At 39.2% G+C, this 25,653-nt stretch overlaps 1 long non-coding RNA gene and 1 other non-coding gene across 2 annotated transcripts in view; both read left to right on the plus strand.

Moving 5' to 3' along the window:
- The window catches only part of LOC141565678 (uncharacterized), a 155,945-nt gene that overhangs the window by 72,035 nt on the left and 58,257 nt on the right, over positions 1 to 25,653 (plus strand). The gene's annotated exons all lie outside the window — the stretch shown is intronic.
- On the plus strand, positions 9,087 to 9,193 carry LOC141541984 (U6 spliceosomal RNA). Its single transcript, XR_012481995.1, has one exon. It is a non-coding gene; the product is annotated as a U6 spliceosomal RNA (small nuclear RNA).

Below are 25,653 nucleotides of genomic sequence, written 5' to 3' on the forward strand. Positions count from 1 at the left end.
TATCTGTTACAACTGGAGAAGGAAATGGCAAACTGCTCCAGTATCTGTCAAGAAAACCTCAAATGGGATCCTGAAGAGTCAGATGTGACTTTAAGGACTAAACAACAACTTCCAATGAGAGTTTTGTTTTTCATTTTCCATGGTGGAAGAGGTGGCAGGGCAGAGAACATAAAAGCTTGATAATTATAAGAATTAATTTGGAATATATTTGAACACTGCCTCATTGATACCCTCAGACACCAAATAACTTCCTCAGCACTCTGCTTGCCCCATATGATCTTGGTGACGTGCTGTTCTGTGGTGTTCTCAGCTCATGTGTCAGCAGCAGTAGCAACCACAGAATATATTGATTTTGTGCCAATTCAATTCAAGTAGCTTTGACATACTTTGATTAAACATTTACCTAGTGCAAGACTGCTAAATCAGGCGATGGGGTTACAAAGACACGACCAGAATTCCTGTTCCTAAAGAACAAAGCTATTTCATGGCTGCCCTTGGGCTGCTTACAGTCTAGTGGGAGAGGATACAGCATGTGCACAAATGAATCTAGTATAAGGAGGAGTCTGACAAGGAGACGATGCTACAGAAAGGAAGGAGAAATCACTTTGGCCTGGATAGGTGGGCGGAGATCACTGAGGGCTTCAGGGCAGCATCTCAAGGGAGGTTTTTGGATGGACAGGGGTCAGTGGTGGGAAGGGTCCTATTCCAAGCGTAAGGGTAGAGTAGCAGAAGCAAAGGTCTGGCAATGGGTGGGATGATGCTAGGGAGGCTGTGCGGTGCAATGGAAAGGATTCAAATTCTGTCTCTGATGTTTACTACCCAAGGGATTTGGGGCAAGTCACTTAATCTCTGAACTTTAGTTTCTTTTTCCATAAAATGAAGGGAAGAGAAGGACTCTGAGATCTCTTCCAATCTTAGACCTATCATTCTATGGAGATAGAGTGTATTCCAGTTTGATTGAAATATAAATGTTGGAGATTCTATTCTATGGAGATAGAGTGTAATCCAGTTTGAAATAGAAACTACAAAGAAGGGTAGGGGATAATCTGGAGAGATGGGGTGGAATCAGACAGAAATGGCCTACTATTGGATCTGTGGGCGGAAGCCTTAGGTTTGCAAAGAGCTAGAAGTACATTCAGTTATGTACTGTATAATCCAGTGACAATTACTTCCTTGCCGTTCTACCAAAAAGATCCAATCAGTGCTCAAGGCTAGGTAAGAAATGAAGCAGAGAATGTGGGTTATAAATATATATATATATATATATATATATATATATATATATACATATATATATATATATATATATATATATATATATATATATATTGCTCTTTTACCTACTTGAGAAAAAAAAAATTAATCTGCAAGAGGAAGACCCTCACGGTTTCTGGCCAAAACAGAAACAATTCCTATTTATGTTCAGTCTGAGCCAATCAAGGTCCAAATGATAACCAAGTGGGGCTTGGCTTGGGACCTATTGCTGATAAATCAGTGATTTCTGTTTAAGGCATGGTCCTGTTTAAACCTTTTTAAACTAAGACCTGTTTAAAGATTTTAGGTTAAAAAAGGCAAGGTCTCCCATTTCTTCCCGGGCCATCTCCAGTTGTCCTGATCTATACCTGGCCACTGGACCCTGATGGCTCCACAGGAGAAAGTGAAACAGGTGGCCTTGCACAGCCCTCGCTTGCCTGTCATGGTCCTCTTAAGAACAAAGGATAAACCACAACAACCAAAAAAGATACTGCATCTCACAGCTCCCACCATATGTCCCTGCATACATAAAATATTCTCTCACCTTGACTCTACTGGCTTTCCTGGCTTCCTTCAACTCTCAACTAAAATGTCATCTTCTACGTAGAAAACCTTTCCTAACCTCTTTTAATTCTAGTATCTTCCCTCTATTTATCCTGCTCATGTCAACCAAAACAATATATCACAAGAGAATGAATGTAAAAGCAGATATAAAGAACTCAACTGTCTTCTATTAAGACATTTTAAGACATTTTTTAAAAATCTGCAAAAATATGTTAAAACAATACACTTTCAATATTTTTTATTTTGAAAATAATTATTTTTAAGAAAATATGTTATGTACGTGTGTAATAGATTTCTCTTTGTTATTTTTAAATGAATTCATAAATGAACATTTTAAAAATTGATTAGTTTTAGTTTCTAATATGTTAAAGAGCAATAGACATAACCTTATCACATAAGCAAAAGCTCTTTGGAGTCCTCAATAATTTTTAATAGTACGAAGACATCCTAAGACCAAAAACACTTAAGGACTGCTCACTTAGAGAAATATTAAGTACATCAAAAATTTCTCACAGAACTCCTATTCCCATTGTAAGAAATACTAGTCCTCCTTGATATTTCAGATAGTGACAAAAATATGAGCAAAATCTGAGACAGGAACATTTTGGTGTGTTCTGTATCTAAGTGGACTTGTCTGATCAGTTGAGAGAGGTTATATAGAAGAATAGTGTGAGATCAATTAATCAATTTTCCTTAAACACACATCTGATCATGTGACTCCCTTATTCATTCAACTCCATTGGTTTCCTATTAACTCTAGAATAAAATATAATTCCACCTCTATTTAACTTTTAAAACTGTTCATAACCTGGATTCCATCTATCTTTCCAGTCTAATCAGACATTATTTCTCTTCCTGAATTCCACAGTCTAGCCAAACTGTCCTCATTTCTGTTCCTCACACAGTACCCTATCTCCCATTTACACAGTTCTGCATTGGCCATCCTCCTTGTCTAAAATGCATTCTCTCTTTACTGATGCTTATAAAATCTAAATCTTTTTTGTTGTGCAGCACGATAATTGGATAAATATATTGTATTTAGCATATGTATTTTAACATGTTTAACATATATTGGACTACTTACCATCTAGGGAAGAGGGTAGGGAAAAGAAGGGAAAAATTTGGAACACAAAAGTTTTGCAAGGACCAATATTGAAAAACTATCCATGCATACGTTTTGAAAATAAAAAGCTATGATAAAAAAACAAAATAAAAATCCTTTCAAAAAACTAAAAATAAATAAATAAATAAATAAAAATATTCCTTTAACACAAGTACTATCTTCTGTTTACAGCCTTTTCTGATTTTCCCAGCTATGAATTCCTTCCCACTTAAACTACCTTAAATATAATTACTATGAGATTTGGAAGTGATAGCTTTATATTTGTGGTACAGATACTTATAAATGTACTTCTTGTTTCCACCATTAGAATACAAACTCTTGCAAATAGAGATTGTTTCATTCTTTGTACTTGTAAACTCAGGATTTAGGACAAGCAATAATTCATTTCTTATTCATGAATTGAGAGAGATGAATAGGAGAGGTCATAGAAAGCCTTGGATTCCAGGTTAAGGAATATAGAGTTTATTCTTTAGGAAAGGGAGCACTAACAACAGGTATCTGAGTGAAGGACAAGGGAGTATGATGGGTTTAAGAAGCTGTTCTAAGATTAATTTGGTGGCAATGTGCGGTATGAATTGGGGGAGAAGAGATTATTGCAATAATCTGTCCACAAAATAACAAGACCCGAACTAGAATAGTGGAAGCAGCTGGAATGAAAATGGAAATACATTAGGCAAGAAAAAACAAGCAGAATTTGATAAAAGAATCTAGGAAGGCTCCGAAGTTTGGGAATCAGGAAGACTGGAGAATGAGTGACAGAAATGGGAGAAGCTGGAGGGAGAGCTGGCTTTGAGGAAGATAATAATAGTTTACATTCCCATTTTCAGGATACAGATACTGAAGCTCAGAAGTGACTTAGCCAAAGGTGTAGTTAGCAAGTGATTGAGTCAAAATATGAATGTAGGTCCGATAATCTCAGTTTTGGACTTGTTTTGTGGTAGCACTAAGGCAGTCCTTCAGAGAGGGAACTTCCCTAGGTTGGGGACCTTATGTCCACTGCCACAGTGCCAAGGAATACGTATTATTAGTATTAATACTGATAACTAACATTTATATAGTGTCAGAAGGTTTGCAAAGTATCTTACTCCATTATATTACTCCATTTGGAGTATGAGGCAAGCATATAATCCCCATTTTGTAGATGAGGAAACAGGTAGAGAGAGGTCACACAGCTGGTAATACCTGAGGTAACCACCCTGATTACAATTCCAGCACTCTACATAGGACAATCAATCAATAAGCATTTAATAAATGTTTTGCATGACTTCACATGTATAATGGGGAGCGTCCTCAATGGATGGGGGAGGGATGAGAAGATGGGAAGAATTTGGAACTCAAAACTTTAAAAGGCAAATTTAAAAAAATTAACCCAAATATTTAATGAAATAAAAATATGATTGAAAACCAAATTTACGAAGTTCTTACTATGTCAGTCACTATGCTAGGAACTGGAAAAACAAAACAAAACTGAAACCCTCCCTGTACTCAAGAAGCTTTCATTCTGTGGGAGAGGGAGAAGGAATAAGATTTATTTAATTTACGTAATACATTAAAGTCTATACAGAATATTTACCCTCCCTCAAAAAATAATGAAAGGCAGTTTGGGGACTGAGGAAACTGGCAGCTGGGGCATTACAACATACAGCTTCATATGATTATCACAGGAGATGATGGTGAATGAGCTGGCTATCAAAATTCCTCTGGGCAGTGCAGGGGAATAGTGATTTCTCTGCTTAATCTCAACCTCTGGATTATCTGATATTTACACAATGTTTATCCTTCCCTCCCTCTCTTTAATTGTTCCAATTGGGGCATTAGACACAAATAACAGTCCTTCCTTTCCCCTCTTTCCTCTTTCTTTTGAGAATTCTTTTTCTGTATTTCTAAATTAGAAGTGTTTCCAATTCTATAAGAATAAAAGTTCTCCTATGTCCAAAGGGTTATTAAACTGTGCATACCCTTTGGTCCAGCAATATTTCTACTGTTTTTCTATCCAAAGACATCATTAAAAAAGGGGGGGGGGGGAAGTCCCACATGTGCAAAAATGTTTGTGGTGGCAATTTTTCAACATTAATTTTGTAGTGGCAAGGAACTGGAAAGTGAGTGGATGTCCATCAATTGGGGAGTGGTTGAATAAATTGCAGTTTATAAATATTATGGAATATTATTGTTCTATAAGAAACACTCATCAAGATAATTTCAGAGAGTCCTAGAAAGACTTACATGAACTGATGCTAAGTGAAATTAGCAGAACCAGAAGATCATTGTACACGGCAACAACAAGACTATGCGATGATCAATTCTGATAGATGTGACTCTTTAACATTGAGGTGATTCAGAGCAGTTCCAATGGTTTTGTGATGAAGAGAACCATTTACACCCAGAGAGAGGACTGTGGATCACAACATAACATTCTCACTCTTTTTGTTGTTGTTCACTTACATTTTATTTTCTTTCTCATTTTTTCCTTTTTGATTTGATTTTTCTTATACAGCAAAAGAACTGTATAAATGTATATGCATATATTGGAATTGAGATATATATATATATATATATATATATATATATATATATATATATATGTTTAACATATGCTGAATTACTTGCTATCTAGGGGAGGGTGTGGGGAGAAGGGGGAAATTGGAACATGGGGTTTTGTAAGGATTAATGTTGAAAAATTATCCATGCAATCTTTTGAAAATTAAAAAAACAAAACTTTAATTTAAAAAAAAAAGAATACAAGTTCTCAAACTGGACCCATTGGGTAGATTTTGAGGAGTCTGTGACTCTGGATGGTGGAAAATGTATCTTTATTTTCATTACTCTCTCCCTGAAAATTAGGATCTATTAGTTGCACCAGGCTACCAAATGAGTCCATGACACACAAAGAAGGTTAAAATCCTGTGGATTAGGAGAATATTACAGGCCACCAGCTAGTGGGAGGAAGTAATGGTGAAATCAGCCTGTCTGTTCAGCTCTGGAGCCAGGGAGATCCAGTTGATTTTCATAGTGAGATCAGCCTGACCTCTTGTCACAGAGACAACCACCCTCAAGATGGGCTCTGCTGTTGGCGTGATCAGGTATATATAACCTGGGCTGAGCAGGTGGAATTCTCCAGCCATTCCCTGATCTTTGCCCTCTTCCCTCCAGCTGCCTGGGTGGTATGTGGATCCTCCTGAAGGAGCCCCCCACTCAGAAAAAGGACCAGGACTAAGGGCAAGAGACTGAAATAAAAATAGGTGGCGTCCAAAGGCTGTCTACTGGTACAAGTTTTACCACTACACATATTATGTGTATAAAGACAGAACCTTGATGTCTAAGTACAAGCCGAGAAAAGGTTCAGAAAATCATTTCATCTCTCAGGATGGAAAGGCAGGATGGGCGGGAAAAGGATGGGTTTGTTGTTACAGATGTGCTAAAGTGGAAAGGGCACTTGGTCTTGGAGTCAGAAGACCTGGATTTGAATCCTACCATGGCCAGGTACTAGCTGTTTGACTCAGAGTCACTGCTTTCATCAGCAACTTCCTTCTCTGTAAAATGAATAATAACCCTAGCAGTTGTTCCTTTGTCTGAGCTTATCACCCAGCCTGAAACGCTTTCACCTCTTGGAATTTCTGGCTCCCTTTAAGGATGAATTCAAGCACCATTTCCTTCAAAAGGCAATTAAAGATTGAATAACTGAAGATTTTGGAACTCTGATCCACACTGTGAGTGACCATTCTGGAGGACTTACATAAGGAAGATGTATAGTGTCTGCCTCAGACAGAGAAGTGATGGAGATAAGATGCAGAATGAGACTTTCTTTGGACATGGCAGCCAGGTGGGTCAGTGGAAAGAGCAATGGGCTCAAAGTTGGGAAGTACTGAGTTCAAATCCAACTTAAGGTACTTGTGCTTCCCTGTTTGCCTTAACCTAGTAGACAAGGAAATGGCAAATCACTTCAGAATCACTCCATGGACAAGCATTGTGGTCCATGGGGACACAAATAGTCAGACACAGATGAACGAGAATGAGTATTTTTTTTTGCTCAAAAATGCCTTTTTTTTCCATAGTAGGATGATAGAAGTGAAAAGCTATATATTTATAAATACCTGATCATTGAAAAAAATAAAATAAAATAAAAATAAATTAATAAAGTTAAAAAGACCTTTCCTGATAAAAAGGCTATCATTCTTTTCAAGAATTTTAGTGTTATATTGGATTTAACATTAAAGAAAAATTCACAACAACAAAAACAAAAATAATTTTAGTATCTTCCCCTTATTTTCCTGCATTCAGCTCCTGACAATACCTTGAGACTGACCCTTATTTTCATAGGATCATAGAGTTGGAAGAGAGCTATAGACAGTTTAGATGACCACTTTCCATTGTACCATCCTACCCCTAAGGAAAGGAGAAAAGGACTTCTTTAATACACTTTGTTTCAAGGGTTCTCAGGGTTCTGCTGGACAAGACAGATTAAGGCTGAAGCTGAGTAGATCTGGTTGGTGCTGGCAGTCCTCAGACCCTTTCATGGAGTCATATTTTGAAGAGCCTTGATTCTGGACTAGCTCTCGGGAGATATTCTGGACACCTCATTAGGAAGTTCAGAGCAACCCCAGGCATATGAAAGTAGACAAGAAACACCAACAAGTCCAAAATAGATGTAAGCCTCTTAGCAGCAAGGAATATTTTGCTTTTTTCTTTGCATGCAATCAAGAGCCTGCATAGAGTAGGAATTTAATATTTGCCTGTCGAATTTAATTCCATTTAATTGGATTTGACCCTGTCAGTGTGCTTGGATCTGGTGGGGAGAAACTGTTAGAATGGAGGCCAGGATGGAATCAGTGTCCTAGTACTGGAAAGATACTTGTTAGCCTGACACATGTTTTTACTGAGACAGATGTTACAAAAAATGGTTGAGGACAAGATTGTAGAGAGATGAAGCTCAAATATGGAAGGGAAGCTGGAAGGAAAGGAAAAAGACTTAAAAGGTTTCTACTATGAAGCAGGCATTAGACTACACATTTTTTACAAATAGTATTTCATGGATTCTTCACAGCAACCCTGGGAAATGGGTGCTATTATTATTATTATGCATCTTTTGTTATTTCCAACTCTTTGTGATCTTGGCAAAGATACTGGTGAAGTCTGCCATTTCCTTCTCCAGCTTATTTTATAGATGAATAAACTGAAGTAAATTGGGTTAAGTGACTTGCCTATGGAGCAGTCTGCCATTTCCTTCTCTAGCTTATTTTACAGATGAGGAAACTGAGGTAAATTGGGTTAAATAACTTGTACATGGCGTAATCTGCCATTTCCTTCTTCAGCTTATTTTACAGATGAGGAAACTGAGGTAAATTGGGTTAAATGACTTGTGCATGGAGCAGTCTGCCATTTTCTTCTCCAGTTTATTTTACAGATGAGGAAACTGAGGTAAATTGGGTTAAATGACTTGTGCATGGAGCAGTCTGCCATTTCCTTCTCCAGCTTATTTTATAGATGAATAAACTGAAGTAAATTGGGTTAAGTGACTTGCCTATGGAGCAGTCTGCCATTTCCTTCTCTAGCTTATTTTACAGATGAGGAAACTGAGGTAAATTGGGTTAAATAACTTGTACATGGCGTAATCTGCCATTTCCTTCTTCAGCTTATTTTACAGATGAGGAAACTGAGGTAAATTGGGTTAAATGACTTGTGCATGGAGCAGTCTGCCATTTTCTTCTCCAGTTTATTTTACAGATGAGGAAACTGAGGTAAATTGGGTTAAGTGACTTGTCCAGAGTCACACAGCTAGTAGTGTCAGAGACCAGATTTGAACTCAGGAAGATGAGTCTTCCTGATTCTAGGCCCAGTGCTCTGTACTATGGTGTCACTCAACTGTCCCTGTTTTAGAGTTGAAGAAATTGAGGTTAAGTGACTTGACAAGGTAACATAGATGACAGTTGTCAGCTTTGAACTCAGGTGTTCCTGAATCCAGGTCCGGTGCTCTCTCCACTGCACCAAGTGGGGTAGAAAGAGCCAAAGTGAGGGAATTGAAACATAGTAACCCCAAATAAAGTGTTGAAAAGATATATTTAAGGAGCTACTGAGCACTATCACTGAACTATAGATGTCAACCAGTGCCATAAAAACACCCACCTCGGGAGTCAGAATGTGGAATAGGGTGCTGGCTTTGGCAGCACATATACTAAAATTGGAATGATACAGAAAAGATTAGTATGGGCCTTTCGCAAGGATGACATGCAAATTTATGAAGCAGGCTATGGGACAGGGAGGAGGCCCTGGCTGAGCAAAGCTTTTGGGTGGACTACATAAATATAAATATATATAATATAGAATTATAAATATGGAGAGAATATTAAATATATATAAATAGTCACAAACTATACTGCCATGTTTATCATGTTAAAGCCATGACAGAGGGCAGCACTTTGAGTCCTGCAGTAATATTTCTAGGATAGCAACACACCTAGATATCTATCTCCTTTGTCACAAGTAATAGACGTTAATACTGGTGGTGTTTCAGCCCCACCAAAGGTCACCAGACTTGAAATTTCCCCTCAGGCTTTCATTCAGTTGCATCATCTATTTTTTTTTTTTAAATGAAGGATCTGTAATGATATTTCTACATTGAGCAGGAGGCTGGATTAGATGAAAATAAAGACCTTTTTCAATTTCTAATAAGATTGTATTCATGTGACTGTCTTGGGCCTCCTCCCTCTGGGACTTAGTTTACTAATTTGTAAAAAGCAGAAAATATGATTTATTATAGAAGGAATTCTGGCATTGGTGTGTGGTTGAAGTAGAAGGTGGTTAGATTTTCTTCCAATCCCAACACTGTGTGTATGTATGTGTATACTACCTAAATGAGTCTTTAACTTTCAATAATCTGGTTTTGTGATTCTGTAACCTACAAATCCCTGGGATTGAAATAAACTACAACTATCCCTGGATTTTCCTCATCCATACCTCCCACCTCCCCAATCCCAAATATATGCACATTCCCCAATCTCATTGAGTTTTTCATTACGCTGATTCCTAGAATCTCTTCAGCGTGATCAGGGTTTAGGAAAATGTGTTTTGTGGGATGCCATATGTCACTGAGCTGAATGCAGCCCTCCTGGGCTTTCAGAGAAAACAGGCTCAACATCCTGTTAAGAGGAAAAGTTGGACAGAGACAGGCAGATGTACAGATAGAAAGCAGAGATTTTGTGATTGAGTCACTTCAGGACATGAGCCTTCTTTACCAAATGACGTAAGATTCAGAGGATGATTGGAGAGAGGGATTGGGAGTTTTCTGGCCAACCTGTAGACAGAACAGTCCCCTTGTTTTCCCTGTCTGCCTCCTCCCCTTTTACAGAAACCAAAGTATGATTGGATTCTTAATATAGTGTATTCACCAAATAACCTGAATAACTGGCTGAAGTACACACAGGACAAAAGCAAAGGCCACAATCTGCATTATTTATTACTCAACATAAAGAATTGCATGCCTAATTATTAAATTGGAATAATATATATGAACTAATATGATATTCCATTTGAGTGTTCATCATCTCCTGTTTGTAGTTTTCTATATTGCTGTTTGTCCTTTGTTTTCCAGAAATACCATTGATGTCATGAGTGATGTCTTGACTTGAACATAAATTGGATTTTAAAAATTCTATTTCTTTTTAATTTTTATAGAATTTAATTTTTGCAAATACAGGCAAAAATAGTTTTCAATATTTACCTCTGCAAAATCTTGTGTTCCAAATTTTTCTCCCTCTCTCCCTCCCTCCCTCTTCTCCAAAACACCAAGAAATCTGATGTAGGTTAAACACATGCAAAGAATTGGATTTCAGTGAGGCAGAGTTGCACAAAGTTGTCAGCCTCAGTTTCCCTTCCAGAGCCATCAAAATTCAGGACAAAAGTCAAGAAGTCCAGGATGCAGTAGATGACCTTGACATCTTTGAGGTCTGAGCAAGCTCTCACCATGCACAGCACCTGCTTTCAGCTGCCTACAGAGCCATTGGAAGAAATTGTTCTCCTCTGCCCATTCCACTAAGGAGGTCTTCCTTTCTTGGTAGACATCCCCCCACCTCATTAATGGGCTTGAAACCTGTTAGTCATTCTCTACCTGATTTTTTCCAGAATGTGGCTGCTGCACATGTTATAGCTTCTTGGAGCCATGGAGGAGAGCTGGATGAAGATGGACACCTAAAGTAGATGAGCAGCCCTGAAAAGGAAGCCCTCACACCGAAAGTGCTAGTTTCCCTCCAGACACCTTGGAGTAGTCTATAATACTCCTAGAGAATGTTATATATTTAAAAAAATTTTATTGATATTTTTTTGTTTTGCTATAGCTTTTATCCAGAATACATCAAGATTGCACTGATAAATGTTTAACGATCCAGGAAAAAAAAAAGTTAAATTTAGTCTACAACATTCTAAACTTTAACTCTAGAAGATGACAAAAACAATAAGCTAATCCCTAATGCATAGTGTTTGCCAATTTCCAAATTCTCACACTGAAAAGTTAACATTTAGCTCTCATGGGCTGGTTTGAGATGGCTCCAGCAGATGCCTGAATGTATCCCTCCTACCTTCCCAACCCAGGAAGTCATTTCTTATAATAAAGAATGAAAAAAGGAAAAAAAAGGAGGGGGTGAAGCAGTAGAGCAAAACTAAACAGCATATCATTCCTGTCTGACAGTATGTATAGTATTCCCCATCATAGTTCCCCATATGTACAAAAAAGAGATGAAAATATATTTTCTCATCTCTTTAGGCCCAAGCCTGATTATAATGATTATATAATTTTCAGTTTCCAGTCTTTGTGCTTATTTTCTTTTTCCATTGTTATAAAATCTTTTATAATTTCCTGCAATTTTACTAAAATAGTTAATTGTTTTTAGTAATTTTTAGCTGATTCGCTAGGATTCTTTAAATATTAGAGAATCCTGGAGCAAAGAGTGGATCGTTTGTAATTTCATAACAAACTTTTCAAAAGTAATATTGACAACAGTAGAGATATATGTAAATATCCCCCCCAAAAAATTAAATGAAATTAACATTACTTGTCATGTCACATTAATCCTTGTGGGTGTGTTCATATTATTATTCTTTTGCTGAAACAATTGGGATTAAGGGACTTGCCCAGGGTCACACACTAGGAAGTGTTAAATGTTTGAGGTCACATTTGAACTCAGGTCCTCCTGACTCCAGGGCCATGTACTGTGCCACCTAACTGCCCCAGTGTTCATATTCTTAAAATATATATTATTCCAGATCTTGATCCCAACAAATGTTTATGTTCTAAACCTGCAAAAATGGAGAAAAGCCCTATCAATGGCTTTGACAAGACAATGTTGGGGTATTTACTTTTGCAGGGAAGGAAGAAAAATGGGGGGGGGGAAAGGAAGCTACATGTTTAACCTAAATAATATTGCTTGGGGTCTTGGGGAAAGGAGGGGGAGAAGAAAGGAAATTTTGGAACACAATTTTGCAAAGGTGAATGCTGAAAACTATCTTTACATGTTTGGAAAAATTAAATGCTATAAATGATCTAAGCCGAGAACACTTTGCCCATGTCAAGAAAATTCTAAACCGGCGATTTCGTAGGTGCATTTTAGTAAAACTGCTCTTCGGAAACTTCCGAGAAAGGATGTCTTTCTCATTTTTTTCATCCCCACCTCATTCTTCCTCCCTTGCTTTCAAGATACCGGGATATTCAGCCTAAATGTGCCTCTCCCGCTGCCCGGTAAGCCACCCTTCGCAGGGGTTGGGAAGTCGACCTGAGGGTGTTTCTGACCCGGGCCGAGCGTCCCAGGGGGCTGGGGAGAAGATGGAGCATCCTTTCTCCTCTCAGTCCCACGGGATGCAGAGGTTTGGGCCAGATGCCATTTAAAATGGGAGCAGCAGTGCCATCTAGTGTACAGTTGTGGAACCAAACACTTAAAATGGGATACCTCCCCCTTCCCCCCCTCCGCCCCCCCCAGTCTCTCCCAGTCCCTCTCCGCCACGTGCCCCCCAACAGTTCTATACAGACTGATTGAATTCAAAGCTCAGGAAATCAGAGATATCATAAAGTCAGGCTGGAAGAGTCAGATGATGATGATGATGATGATGATGATATACAATAACAGCTAATATTTATATTGAATTTTAAGGTTTGCAGAGCACTTTATGTGCATTTGATTAGCAATGCGTGCGATCGTTATTCCCACTTCACAGATGAGACAACTGAGAGGGAGACTGGAACAGGATCGCCCAGGTAGTAAGTGTCTGAGGCAGGATTCAATCTCACCACTTGTAGACCTCAAGTCCAGCACTCGGGTACTTCCAACCTCATTTAGAAGATGATTTGTTTCCAATTCCTCCAAGATCATATAATCTTACATTTTAAAGCAAGAATTCCCTCTGTAGATTATTGGCTTGAAAGCCTCCAAAGAAGGGGCATTTACTAGCTTTGCCTAAGCAACTCATTTTGGACAGCTCCAAATGCTAGAAAGTTTCTCTTTGTATTCATCCTTCATCTTTTCCTCTGCACCTTGTTGCCATTATTTTGGGTACAAGTAAAATAAGTTTATTCCGTCTTCCATAGGAGAACCCCATTTCTGTCAAGGGAATCACCATCTTTCTAGTCTCCCAGGTTTGAAACCTTTACACGATTTCCTTCACCCCAAATATTCACTACATTGAAAAATCTTGCCATTTCTTCCTCCACATCTCTCAAATTCAATCCCTTCCCTCTATTCATATGGCAACCACATTAGATCAGGCCTTTATGGCATCTCTAAGTTTTTCCTTCTTCTGGTTAAACATCCCTAATGCCATAGCACTGCTGTATAATTTCCAGTCTCCACTTATTTTCCTTAAGTTGGGTGGAGGGTCCTAATAATTTGTCACATAACAATTTAATTTAGATTTCCTGGGAAGCTACACTAGGCTGCATCACTGGCTGCTCGACTGCAGGAGGCCTGATTGCCCAGTGGTTGGGGAAGACACCGAAGGAGCAGGATTCAAGGGCAAAGAATTTAGGAGAGAGGAAGTGGTTTGTGTTGCCTGGGCTTCTGCCCTCTCAGGTTGTGGACCTCCAAGTGCTTCTGTAATATTTCAGGATGTTTCAGATTGAGTTACAGCCAAAGAAAAATTCGTTTTATGTCTTCTAAATACTTTTTACCTCCATACTCTAAGTCCTTACCTAGGATTTCTTAAAAACTTTATCCAAGGCTGGATAGAATAAAAAAAAACCCTTCCATAACTCTCCCAGCTCTGCTCTCCAGGAGAATATCACTCTAGAAATTAGGATAGGCGTTTGGGTGTTGTGTTGTCATGGGAACCCACACAAGTGAAACTCCATGGGATATGTCAGTGGACAGAAGGCAAACCTGGCATATTAAGTACATTTCTAATGATGAGATGAATTTTCTCATTAGGAGGGAAGCAGAATAATATAAGGGAAATTGGACTGAGCTTAGAATTCTTCCAGCTTCTACCTCCCACACTTACTGGTTGTGTGATTTTTACAAGTCAATCTCTGTCTCTGTTTCCTTCTCCACAAAATTGGATAATAGCTAATATTTACATAATACTTTTCTTTATATTTATTTATTGTGCCAGGCACTACGGTAAGTGCTTTACAATGATCTCATCACAACAACCCTAACAGGTAGGTATTATTATTATCCCATTTTTCAGATATGGAAATTGAGGTAGAGAGAGTATAGAATGTCTTGTCCAAGATGATTCAGGTCAGATATTTTTTCTAAGGTTAGACTTGAACTCAGAGTCTTCCTGACTCCAGACTCAGTGTTCTATCCACTGGGTCACCTAGCTACCATGATAATAATAAATAGTTCTTACCTCTGTGTGTTGTCTTGGTAATAAATAATATTTGTAAAATACCTTGCTAAATTTAAAAGTATTATATAAATGTCAGCTATTATTATCATTTGAGAGGATTTTAGGAGAAGTTTCACAGGACCCAGTGGGATATATATAGCTCCACAGGTCTGACCTCAGAAGAAACTTAAGATTTTCAATGTGGAGTCAGAAGTCATGGATTCTATTCCATTTTCTTGTAATTTCGATCTTGGAAACATCATCCTGTTTCCTCATCTGTAAAACTGGGACAATAATACCTGCCCTATCTACCAAGGGAGGTAATATTATGTGTAAAAGCACCTAGAACATGGTAAACACTATATAAATGTTTATTTCCTTCCCTTTTTCATTCTATTTGCTCTGGGCTCATGGTTTACAAGGCTGCTTATAAATTCAAGCCCTAATGAGTCTCACCCGTCCATCATTGTATTTGCTCCTCAGAATCAGGCAGTGACAGAGGGACAGGTTAATTAGGACTCTCGGTTTTACAGATAAACCGTTTTGGAGAAATCAGGTGTTTTGTCCCCAAGTGTGAAGGCTGTCCAGTCCCTTTCCTCTGGGTAGCAGTGACAATGCCCTCTGCTGGTGACTTGAAGGATTACCATACCAAATCAAACCACCTGTTTTGGAGGAAAATGCCAACAAAAATCATCCATCCATCTAAGCCCCTTCCTCCAAGGGGCTTTCCCTAAATAAGCCACGGGGCTTCAGAAATGACTTTGCATTTATTTCTCATTTGTTTTGTAATGGAGGAGGAGGTAGGGCAGAGTTCCAGAAGAAGTTGAAGAGCCTGTTTCTGAGAGAGTTGAGATGATGGGCCATGAAAGTGACTTTGGACTATGAATAGACAGGTGAATTTAGTCTACACGATCATGGACAAATCACTCCATGATTCTTCTCTCCCCCAACTCCTTAAATTTGATAAAAAGTCTACAGTCTCTGACATGACCCTGTCCATGTGAGTATTTTGTTCCTTAGAACATCAGTGATATTAAACATGAGGGCTTGAGGGAAAATGTAGAAACAGTAGAATTAACATTACCATCATCTTTATCCAGAAGTACTTATGGGGCATTATTTTTGACAAGGGGCCGTGCTTGGGCACTATACTATACAAAGAGATTACATTTACCTGGGTCCTGACAAAAAGTTTCAGTCTTCTCTCATCTGTTAAAATAATAATAACACTTACATTTTGCAGGATTAATGTGGGAAGGTGCTTTGTCAGCCTTGAAATATTATATAAATGTGAGCTATTAGATTGTAGTGATAATAAGGAGGGACATGGGAACATGGAAAGAATACTGGCTTTGGAGTTAGAGTATCTGAATTCAAATCCCATCTTTGTTATGGGGACAAAGTCAGTTACCCATTATGGTCCTCAGTTCCTCATCTTTGAAACAAGAGGATTAGACTAGAGAATTGAGATTTTATAGCTCTAAATCTGTGACCCCATAATTATTCCCTTTACATTTGTAGGGTCTCTTCCAATTCTAAGTCTATGAAGTAATGATGATGGTAATAATACTAATTGGGCAGCCAGGTGGCACTGTGGATAGAATGTGGAATCAGAAAGATTCATTTGCCTGAATTCAAATCTGGCTTCAGACTATGTTTCTCATCAATTCTGCAAGATGGGAGAAGTATTATTATTTTTACAGATGAGAGAGGCCTGGAACTCAGAGACTTAAATGATTTGTCCATGGCCATTTTAGGCTCAATTTTAGGCGAATTTAGGCTAAATTCATCTAAATTGGCTTCCATCATCTTGTTCAACACCACCATCACCATCATCACCTTCATCATCATGTCTTTCTTTTTCTTTCTCTGTTATAATGAACAAATATCCGTTAATACCTCCAGCCACATCATCAAAAGAATGATAGATCCCTGGGACAGCTAGGCGGTGCAGTGGATGAAGCACCAGCCCTGAAGTCTCCAGGGGGACCCGGCCACACTCTTAACACTTCTTAAGCCAGTCACTTAGTCCGGATTGCCTCAGGAAGAAAAAAGAAAAAGATCCCTGAAGGTATGATGCGTAGGAGTGCTCTTGTCAGGACCCAGGGAAATGTAATTTTCTTTGTATAGTATAGTGACCAAGCACTGCACCTTATCTAAATACTAAATACTTTTGGATGAAGCCGATGGTCATGTTAAATCTGCTATTTCTACATTTTCCCTCAAGTTTAACACCATTGATGTTCTAAGGAACAAAATACCCACATGGAGGGGGTCATTGTAGTATTTTTCTCAAATTTAGGGAGCTGGGAGAGGAGATGAGCTCTCCCCAAACCAGGAAGGAATTTTAATTCCTAAGGGAGAGAGAGTGAGCAGGAAGCCTTCCTTGCTGAGACTTCCTCCCCCGGTGGAAGAGTCTTTCATGATTCATCAGTCACGGAACAAGGTGAACCGGTGGGGGGGAGGGATGCCTCTGAGAGGTGGGTCCCACGTCTCTTTCCTGTGTCCCCGGAGCGTGGCCGTAGGAGGGGATCAGGGACAAGAATCAGGAAATCCTCTTCACTTTCCCCAGCCCCAAGTGTGTGACTCTGGACCGGGTGCTGAGTCACGCTGGCCCAGGCAGGTTCCTTTGGCTGTGGCCCTCCCACCGAGCCGAGCAGGACGGCCAGGTTGCTACGGGTTCTGGACCACACCTCTTCCCCCTCCCTTCCCCTGACCCCACTGGCACGGCCCCGCAGCCTTGACCCTGGCAGGGGTTGTGGCCCAGGGCGAACTGATAAAGGGAGCTGTTCGGTTATCTCAATCACGTCCGCCTTTTCGTGACCTCCTTTTGGTGTTTTCCTGGCATTTTGCCGTTTCTTCGCCGGCTCATTTGGCACAGGAGGAAACTGAGGCAGACAGGGCGAGGCGACTTGTCCAGAGACACACGGCTGGCAAGAGTCTCACGGATCCTGCAAGAAACGGTAAATTTCAAGTTCTCCACATTTCCCCCACAAATGGAACAGATTTGTGCCTGGAGTGCCTCCAGCTTCTACCCGACAAGATCTGAAGAAAGACCCCGGGCTGGATTAACCGTCTGAAGTGCCGGCACCTCCGGGCCAGCCCTGCAGAAACGGAGCCCCCGGCCAGCTGCTCAGGGCTGCGGGACTTTCACCTCCAGGATGCTTGTCCAGTGCGGGGATGAGTCCGGGAGGACTGAGGGAGCTGCGGCTGCCTGGGAACCAGGCCCTGCGGCCCCGGCACTTGCAGAAGGGGGGAGCTCCTAGTTGGGGGCTTCTGGTCAGAGGGGAACCAGAGGCACCATCTCCACACCCCACAATAGAGCTGCTTACACTAATATCTCTTATTTAAAAAAAAAAAATGAACCAGCAAGAAGAAAGAACCCCATCATTGACAAATGTATTTATTATGGAAATAGGGAAGACCAGGATTCCTCTTCAGAGGAGGACTTTTTTTTTTTTTTTTTTTCTGAAACAACGGGGGCTGAGTGACTTGCCCAGGGTCTCACAACTAGGAAACATTAAATGTCTGGGATCACATCTGAACTCAGGTCCTCCTGATTTATGGGTTAGTGCTCTATCCACTTCACCATCTAGCTGCATTTTAGTAAAAATAAATAAAAGAACTACTAGCCCAAAAGAGTAGTGTGAAATGACTCCTTGCCCAGAGAGAGTTTATAGAAGAACTCAAAAATGAAAAACATTGAGAAAAAAAAACTAAAGAAAAAATTAAAACCATCCAAGAAAAACAAAAAGTAGAATGAAATGATCCTTGAGATCTTTTCTTACTTTAAATCTATGGAAAAAAAAAAAAAAAAAGTTAACCGTAAAGGAGGTACAGTTTCCAAGATGAAAATTAGAGCTGGGCAAGGAGAAGCTAGTGAAGCTATGAGAGAGACCAAGAAATAACAAAACAGATTATCAAAAATGAGAAAAGAGGGGCCGCTAGATGGCGAAGTGAAGAGAGCACCAGCCCTCAAGTCAGGAGGCCCTGAGTTCAAATGTGACCTCAGAAACTTAATACTTCAGGGGCTGTGTGAACATGGGCAAGTCTTAACCCCCATTGCCTCAGCAAAGAAAAAAAAGAATGAGGAAAGAGAACAGAATGTGAAACAACTCAGAAGAAAAACAACAGATCTGGAGAACAGATCAAGGAGATAAAATACATGAATAATTGGACTGCCTGAAAGCTGTGACCAAAAAGAGAATCTTGACACAATAATACTGGAAATAATCCTAGAAAATTGTCCTGGAGTGATTGAACATAAGGGGAAAAAAAAAAAAAAAAAAAAAAAAAAAAACTCCTCCAATCATTACCTCCACTTTTATGGAAAACATATAGGAATATTATTGTCAAATTTCAAAAAAAACCAAAGAGAAAAATTTGCAAGAAATAATTTTAAAAAATAATTAAAATACATGGATAAGGCAGCCTTGAAGGCAGATTTGAATTCAAGAAAATGAATCTTTCTGATTCCTAGCCCAGGTTTCAAGCCACCGCACCACCCAGCTGCCTAATTATTATTACTTATTCCAACCAGTTGTTATGAAGTATTCACAATTCTTAAAGTGTGATACAAATGTGAGTTACAACGATTATTGTTGTTTTACTATTACCCTGTTTCCCTTCCCCACTCCTCAAGCCATACCTTGTAGTTTTCATGTTTTAGTGGAAAGAACAGGCAGCAAGGCTGGGCCTGAAGTCAGAAAGATTCGTCTTCCTAAGTTCAAACGTGGTCTCAGACACCAGCTGTGTTACTCTAGGCACATAACCTAACCCTGCTTGCTTCAGTTTCCTTATCTGTAAAATGGGCTGGGGAAGGAAATCTATTCCATCTTTGTCAAGAAATCCCCAAATGAGGTCACAAAGAGTCAGGTATGATTAAAGAATAAGTGGAAAGAGCAAGACCTGGTTCAAAGCAGGACTGGACTGTCCACCACTCCCCTCCCACTCTCACTTCCCCTGACCCCAGCTTTGAGCCAGGCAGGGATTATGGGCTAGGACCACACTGATAGAGGATGAAGATGGACAAAGAGGACTGAGTTTCTAGTCTGGGACTGAAGAGGAAGTCTAGGGAGAGGTGTCCAGAGCCATCAAAAGGACTAAAAGACAAGTTGCCAAGGGGATGGCCAAGGGAAAAGTCAGTCCTGCTACAGTTTGTAAAGGTCACAGCTTGTTTTGTTTTAAAGTTGGGGCATTCTAAGGTTATAGAAGACATATCTCCTAGGCTATTGATCTCTTTTAAGATATGACTTATTTAAACTAGCTATTAAATGGTAATGCATGGAAATCTTCCAGAGGGTTTATTGGCTGAGATTTAGTTTAAGATTATACAAACCTCCAAATAGGTTTAAACAATTTGAGCCAATTCCAAAGTTGTTTTTTGTTTAATTTGGGGAGGGAAGGGGAGATTGAGATTAGGCTCATTCTCTGGTAAATTGTTCACCTGGGTGTGGCTCTAGACAATTGGAGAATCCTGGTTGGACTAAAGATTCATTTATCACCCTGGGGTGATATGCTAGGAAATTTTATTTTTTTTTTAGATGACCTTTTGACCCTTTTGTAATATTTCCTAATTAATGTATCCTTTTCCTTCTTGAACAAACTTTAGAAATGCATTTCTGTCTGAAGGAGGAAGTAATGGAGCTAGTATATTGGCAATTGCAATGGGGGCGTAATTTAGAATAGGGGTACAGTGGATCTTTGTCCAGGGAACTCGGTCAACTAAGCCAGTGATTTTCAAAATGTGGTCCAGAGAATTCTGGAGGTTTCTGAAATCCTTTCAGAGGTTCTACAAATTTAATATCAGTTTTTAATTTCTAATATAGTAAATATCTTTACTATATTATTACCCACCTAAACAAAAACTCTGGACAGATTCACAATCATTTTTAATAGAATAAAGATACTGAGAACAAATTTCAGAACCACTAAGCTAATCACATGATTTATAAGGGACTTGAATGAGGTTTGGGGAGAGATGATTTTTTAGGTTACTAGATAAAGAAATCAAATGGCTATCTTTGAGTGAAATTGAGTGATAATCTGATCCCCTACAAGAAGCTGGATCCCAGTTTTTCTTGTGCAGCCAGATAACTATATAAATACGTATACATGTATTGGATTTAACCTATATTTTAACATTTAACATGTATTGGACTACCTGCCAAGGGGGGAAGGAGGGGATAATTTGGATGAGAAGGCTTTGCAAGGGTCATTTTTGAAAAAAATTACCCATGCATATGTTTTGTAAATAAAAAGCGAAGAAGAAGAAGAAGAAGAAGAAGAAGAAGAAAGAGAAAAGAAGAAGAAGAAGAAGAAGAAGAAGAAGAAGAAGAAGAGAAGAAGAAGAAAGAAGAAAGAAGAAGGAAGAAAGAAGAAGAAAAGAAGAAGAAGAAGAAGAAAAGAAGAAAGAAGAAAGAAGAAGAAGAAGAAAAGAAGAAAGAAGAGAGAAGAAGAAGAAGAAGAAGAAGAAAGAAGAAGAAGAAGAGAAGAAGAAGAAGAAGAAGAAGAGAAGAAGAAGAAGAAGAAGAAGAAGAAGAAAAGAAGAAGAAGAAGAAGAAGAAGAAGAAAGAAAGAAGAAGAAGAAGAAGAAGAAGAAGAAGAAGAAGGAAGAAGAAGAAGAAGAAGAAGAAGAAAGAAGAAGAAGAAGAGAAGAAGGAAGAAGAAGAAGAAGAAGAAGAAGAAGAGAAGAAGAAGAAGAAGAAGGAAGAAGAAGAAGAAGAAGAAGAAGAAGAAGAAGAAGAAACTGGATCCTCAAGTGGCTACTTTCTTTACAATTTCTTCCAGCTCTTAGCATTCTTTTTCCAGGAAAATTTTATTTTCAGGAATACCTTCCCAGCCCCTCCCCAACTTCAGTCTCCTTTTCTCCTGTCCCCTGTTCACAGTATCCCCAAGTTCTCTCCTTTCCTCCCCATCTATCCCACTAAACAGCTTCCCTTCAGTGCTAGGTGGAATTATCCAGCTGAGATGAATTCAGAAGAGGAAGGAGGGTGGGCAGGTGTGCAAGCCCAGCATAAAATTATATGTGAACTTTAGGAACATGGAGGAGGCAGATTGAAAAGACTCTGTTAAATACAAAATATTCCTGCTGATATCTTTAGTTTTAGCATTTACAGCTTGGATGAGACCATAGGATTTGGTTTTGAGCCTAGGTTTTTCCCTAGTTTTCACTCCAGACATCCTTAGTGCCTTTGATCCTTTCGGTTCATAACCCATTCTGGTCATTGACCTTAAATACTCTTGTGCAAGAAATTCCCAGTTTTGAGATCATTATTATCACCACAACCTTCCCAACTTCAGCTAAAATCAGACCAAGGAAATTAGTCAAAAGTCCTGGGGATGAGGACCATACATCATAAAAAAGGGACCCTCTGTCCCTTCCCTTTAGTATTTGTAAAATTTTCTTAACAGCAGAAAGATTGAGCAAGGGAATAACTAATGGCCAAATTCAGGCTTTGTGAGTGGGTGTGATGAGTATTTTGGAGAAGCAAAACACTAGCACCCCTAAAATCTCATTATCTAGTTTATCTAGATTATCTAGCTGATCTGGACATTTCCTGGGGGGGGGGGGGGTTATGACAATAAAACAAGTGGCTGTGTTGGGATGTCTCTGGTAATGCCATGAAATTTCCCTGAATAACTCTTAATGTTCTGTGGGGTCAGAAGCAACCCCTTTTCCAACCAATGACCATTGACTTTATCTCTTTTCTTGACTTCTCATTTCCTCCTGTTCCCATTAGTGAGCCACGGAGACACTTTACATATAACCCAGCCTCCACCCCAGAGCCCAAGCCAATCTGTCCATGGGTCAAAGATTATAGCTCTGCTTGCTATGTGTTTGCAGTTTCATTTTAACAGCTCCTCTGCTTGGCATAGAAGCCACTGGCCAGAGCTGGGGGATGGAAGAGGGGAGGTTGGCGTCTGGCTGGAGAGCTCCCACGTGATGCTCCTGTGGCTGCTGCCCAAATGATAAGGGAAACCCATTAACCTTCAGCTCCTTTGGAAGATACAGCCCCTGATCACCTGCCTCTGCAGCCTGGGAGCCAAGGTGGAAAGTTTCACCTATAGTTTATTTTTCTGCTGTTCTTCCTCTCCTGCCATACTCTGAACCCAAGTATCATAATGCTGTAAATAAAAGTGCTTGGATGGGAGTCAAGGGAGCCAGGTTCAAATCCCAACTTTGTTCCTTATTATCTACGTGACTTGGGAAAAATTGCTTTGCCATGTCCCCATGCCTTTTAAATTTAAAAAGTTCTATAATATTTGCAAAAGTATTTGCAAATATTATCTCATTTTGCCCTCATAAAAACCCTGGGAGTTGGATGCTATTGTTATCTCCTTTTTATACATGAAGAAACTCAGATGGAGAGTAAGTGACTTACTTAAATGTCACACATCTAGTTAAATATGTAGGGTGGATTTGAACTCAGGTCTTCCGGATTCTACCTTCAGCACTCTATCCACTCTACTCCCCAGCACGACAAACTTTCAGAATTTGAAGAGAGATTCATACTATTGTGTCTGTATCCCAAAGTCATCATAAAAGAGGAAAAAGGACCCCCGTGTGCAAAAATGTTTATAGCAGCCCTTTATGTAGTGGTGAGGAACTAGAAACCAAGTGGATGCCCATCAGTTGGATTATGGCTGAATAAGTTATAGAATATTATTGTTCTGTAAGAAACCATCAGCAGGATGATTTCAGAGAGGCCTGGAGAGACTTACATGAACTGATGATGATTAAAATGAGCAGAATCAATAAAACATTGTATGCACAGTAACAAGATTATGTGATGATCAATCCTAAAGGATGTGGCTCTTCTCAGCAATACTATGATTCTAGGTAATTCCAAGAGACTTGGGAAGGAAAATGCCATTTGCATCCAGAGAGAACTATAGTGACTGAATGTAGATTGAAACTTAGTATTTTTTTTTGTTTCCCCCCCTCTTTGGGTCTGATTTTTCTTGCACAATATGACAAATATGAAAATATATTTAAAAGAATTATATATATTTAACCTATATGAAATTGCTTGCTGTCTGGGAGGGGTAAGGGAAGAAAGGGGAAAAAATCTAGAACAGAGTCTTAAAAAAATAAATGTTGAAAACTATCTTTACCTGTATTTGGAAAATAAACTAATTTTTAAAAGAAGACAGATGTATCTCATTTAATTCTTGCTCTGTGTGAGAGCAAATTCTGCAAAAAGTAACCCCTGCTGAAAATAATGGGCAATCAGTTCCACAGCAGTCTCCCAAGTCCAGTGAGCTAACTAGCTGCCATCCTAAAGGTGAGAATGATAATGACATATATAGCATAGTGGGAAGAATGTGAGGCTATAATAGCCAAGACACCTGAGTTCTAGTCCTGGACTGACACTGGACAAGTCATTCAGAAACTTGGTGTCCTAGAAAAAGCGTGATGGGGATAAAGGGGTATTGATGATAGTCATTCAGTCTACTTCCAAAAGTTATTATAAAGGTCAAATGAAATATAAATGAAAGGCAATGTTTAGAGCCAAGTTTTCAAGAAAGTTAGGATTTCATTAGGCAGATGGGGGAAAGTTATTCCAGGGAAAGGAAGCAATAGTTCAGGGATAGGAATATTCAGGTAGTGTACAGGGACTTGCAAAGGGTCCATCTTGGTAAAAACATAGATATTGAGAAATCCCAAATTTCACTATAGGCAGGCCTAAGTTAGAGATTGACAGGAAAGAGAAATCAGGAGTTAGGGGAAGACTGGAGAGAAAGGGGCCCCAAGGACAGAAGGAGATGAAAAGATGGAATGGGTAGGGACCTCTGATTTGGGAGAGTTGAAAATCACCAACTAGAAAATCGCCCCCAGCACTTTCCGTAACTGCACCTGTACCTCAGACAGCTGAACTCTTGTTTTCCAGGCTATAGATGGACAGAGAACAATTTTAAATTGTATAAATCATTTAATTTAAAGTAAAGGAAGAATAATGAAGTGGATTCTATTTGCTAAATCTGCAGAAATGGGGAGCCCAGAAAATAGCATTTACCAGATAGCATACAGAGCTTTAAGTAACTCCCTGTGAAAAGATGCATCCTATGCTGAATAAAGCAAACATCTCTATTACAGATGACTCCCACATCTATTATATCTGTCTCTTTCTGAAGCTATAGTGTCACAAGGACAGTTGCCTTCGACCTCTCAAACTGGATGCCCCGGAGGCATCTTGAACTCAAAATAGAATTCATTACTTTCCCCCCTCCAAACCCTCTTCTCTATTTTTGTAGAGGATACTCCAGTGATCCTAGTCGCCCTAGCCCCCAACCTCCACTTCCTTTCATTCACCTAACATAGTCAATTAGTTACTGAATCTTGTTTCTCTCTTCACAATAATCGCCACCCAGATTCAGACTCAAATTGCCTCTCACCTCCCCTATTTAATAGGCTTCTAATTAGTCTCCTTGCTGTAATTCTCTTCCCACTCCAGCGTGTCCTCCACTCAAATGACAATTAATTTTTTTTCTAAATCATGGGCCTGATCACATTATCTTCCTTTCTCCTCTTTCAGTGGTCTCTGGGATCAAACATGATCTATTTGACTTTTCAGCCTTTTCTACTTTTCCTCTTACACTTTATTCTCCATGCATGCTGTGATCCAACCCCACTGCTCCTCCATCCGTACCCTCCATACTTTTGCACTGGCTTGTCCCCCATTTCCTGAATATCCTATCTCAGTTTCCTTGGCTTCCTCCAAGGTTCAGCTTAAATTCTACCCACAGGAGGCTTTTCTTGCTTCCTCTAGATGCTAATACTACCTACACTATAAATAGTGTAGTTATTTACTAGATGTTTTTTACTAGTTTTTAATTTTTTTTACTATTTATTTTATTATTTACTATTTTACTATTAATTTACTAGTTATTTACATGTTGTT

Source organism: Sminthopsis crassicaudata, chromosome 4 (assembly GCF_048593235.1).
Source record: "Sminthopsis crassicaudata isolate SCR6 chromosome 4, ASM4859323v1, whole genome shotgun sequence".
Classification (NCBI taxonomy): Eukaryota; Metazoa; Chordata; class Mammalia; order Dasyuromorphia; family Dasyuridae; genus Sminthopsis; species Sminthopsis crassicaudata.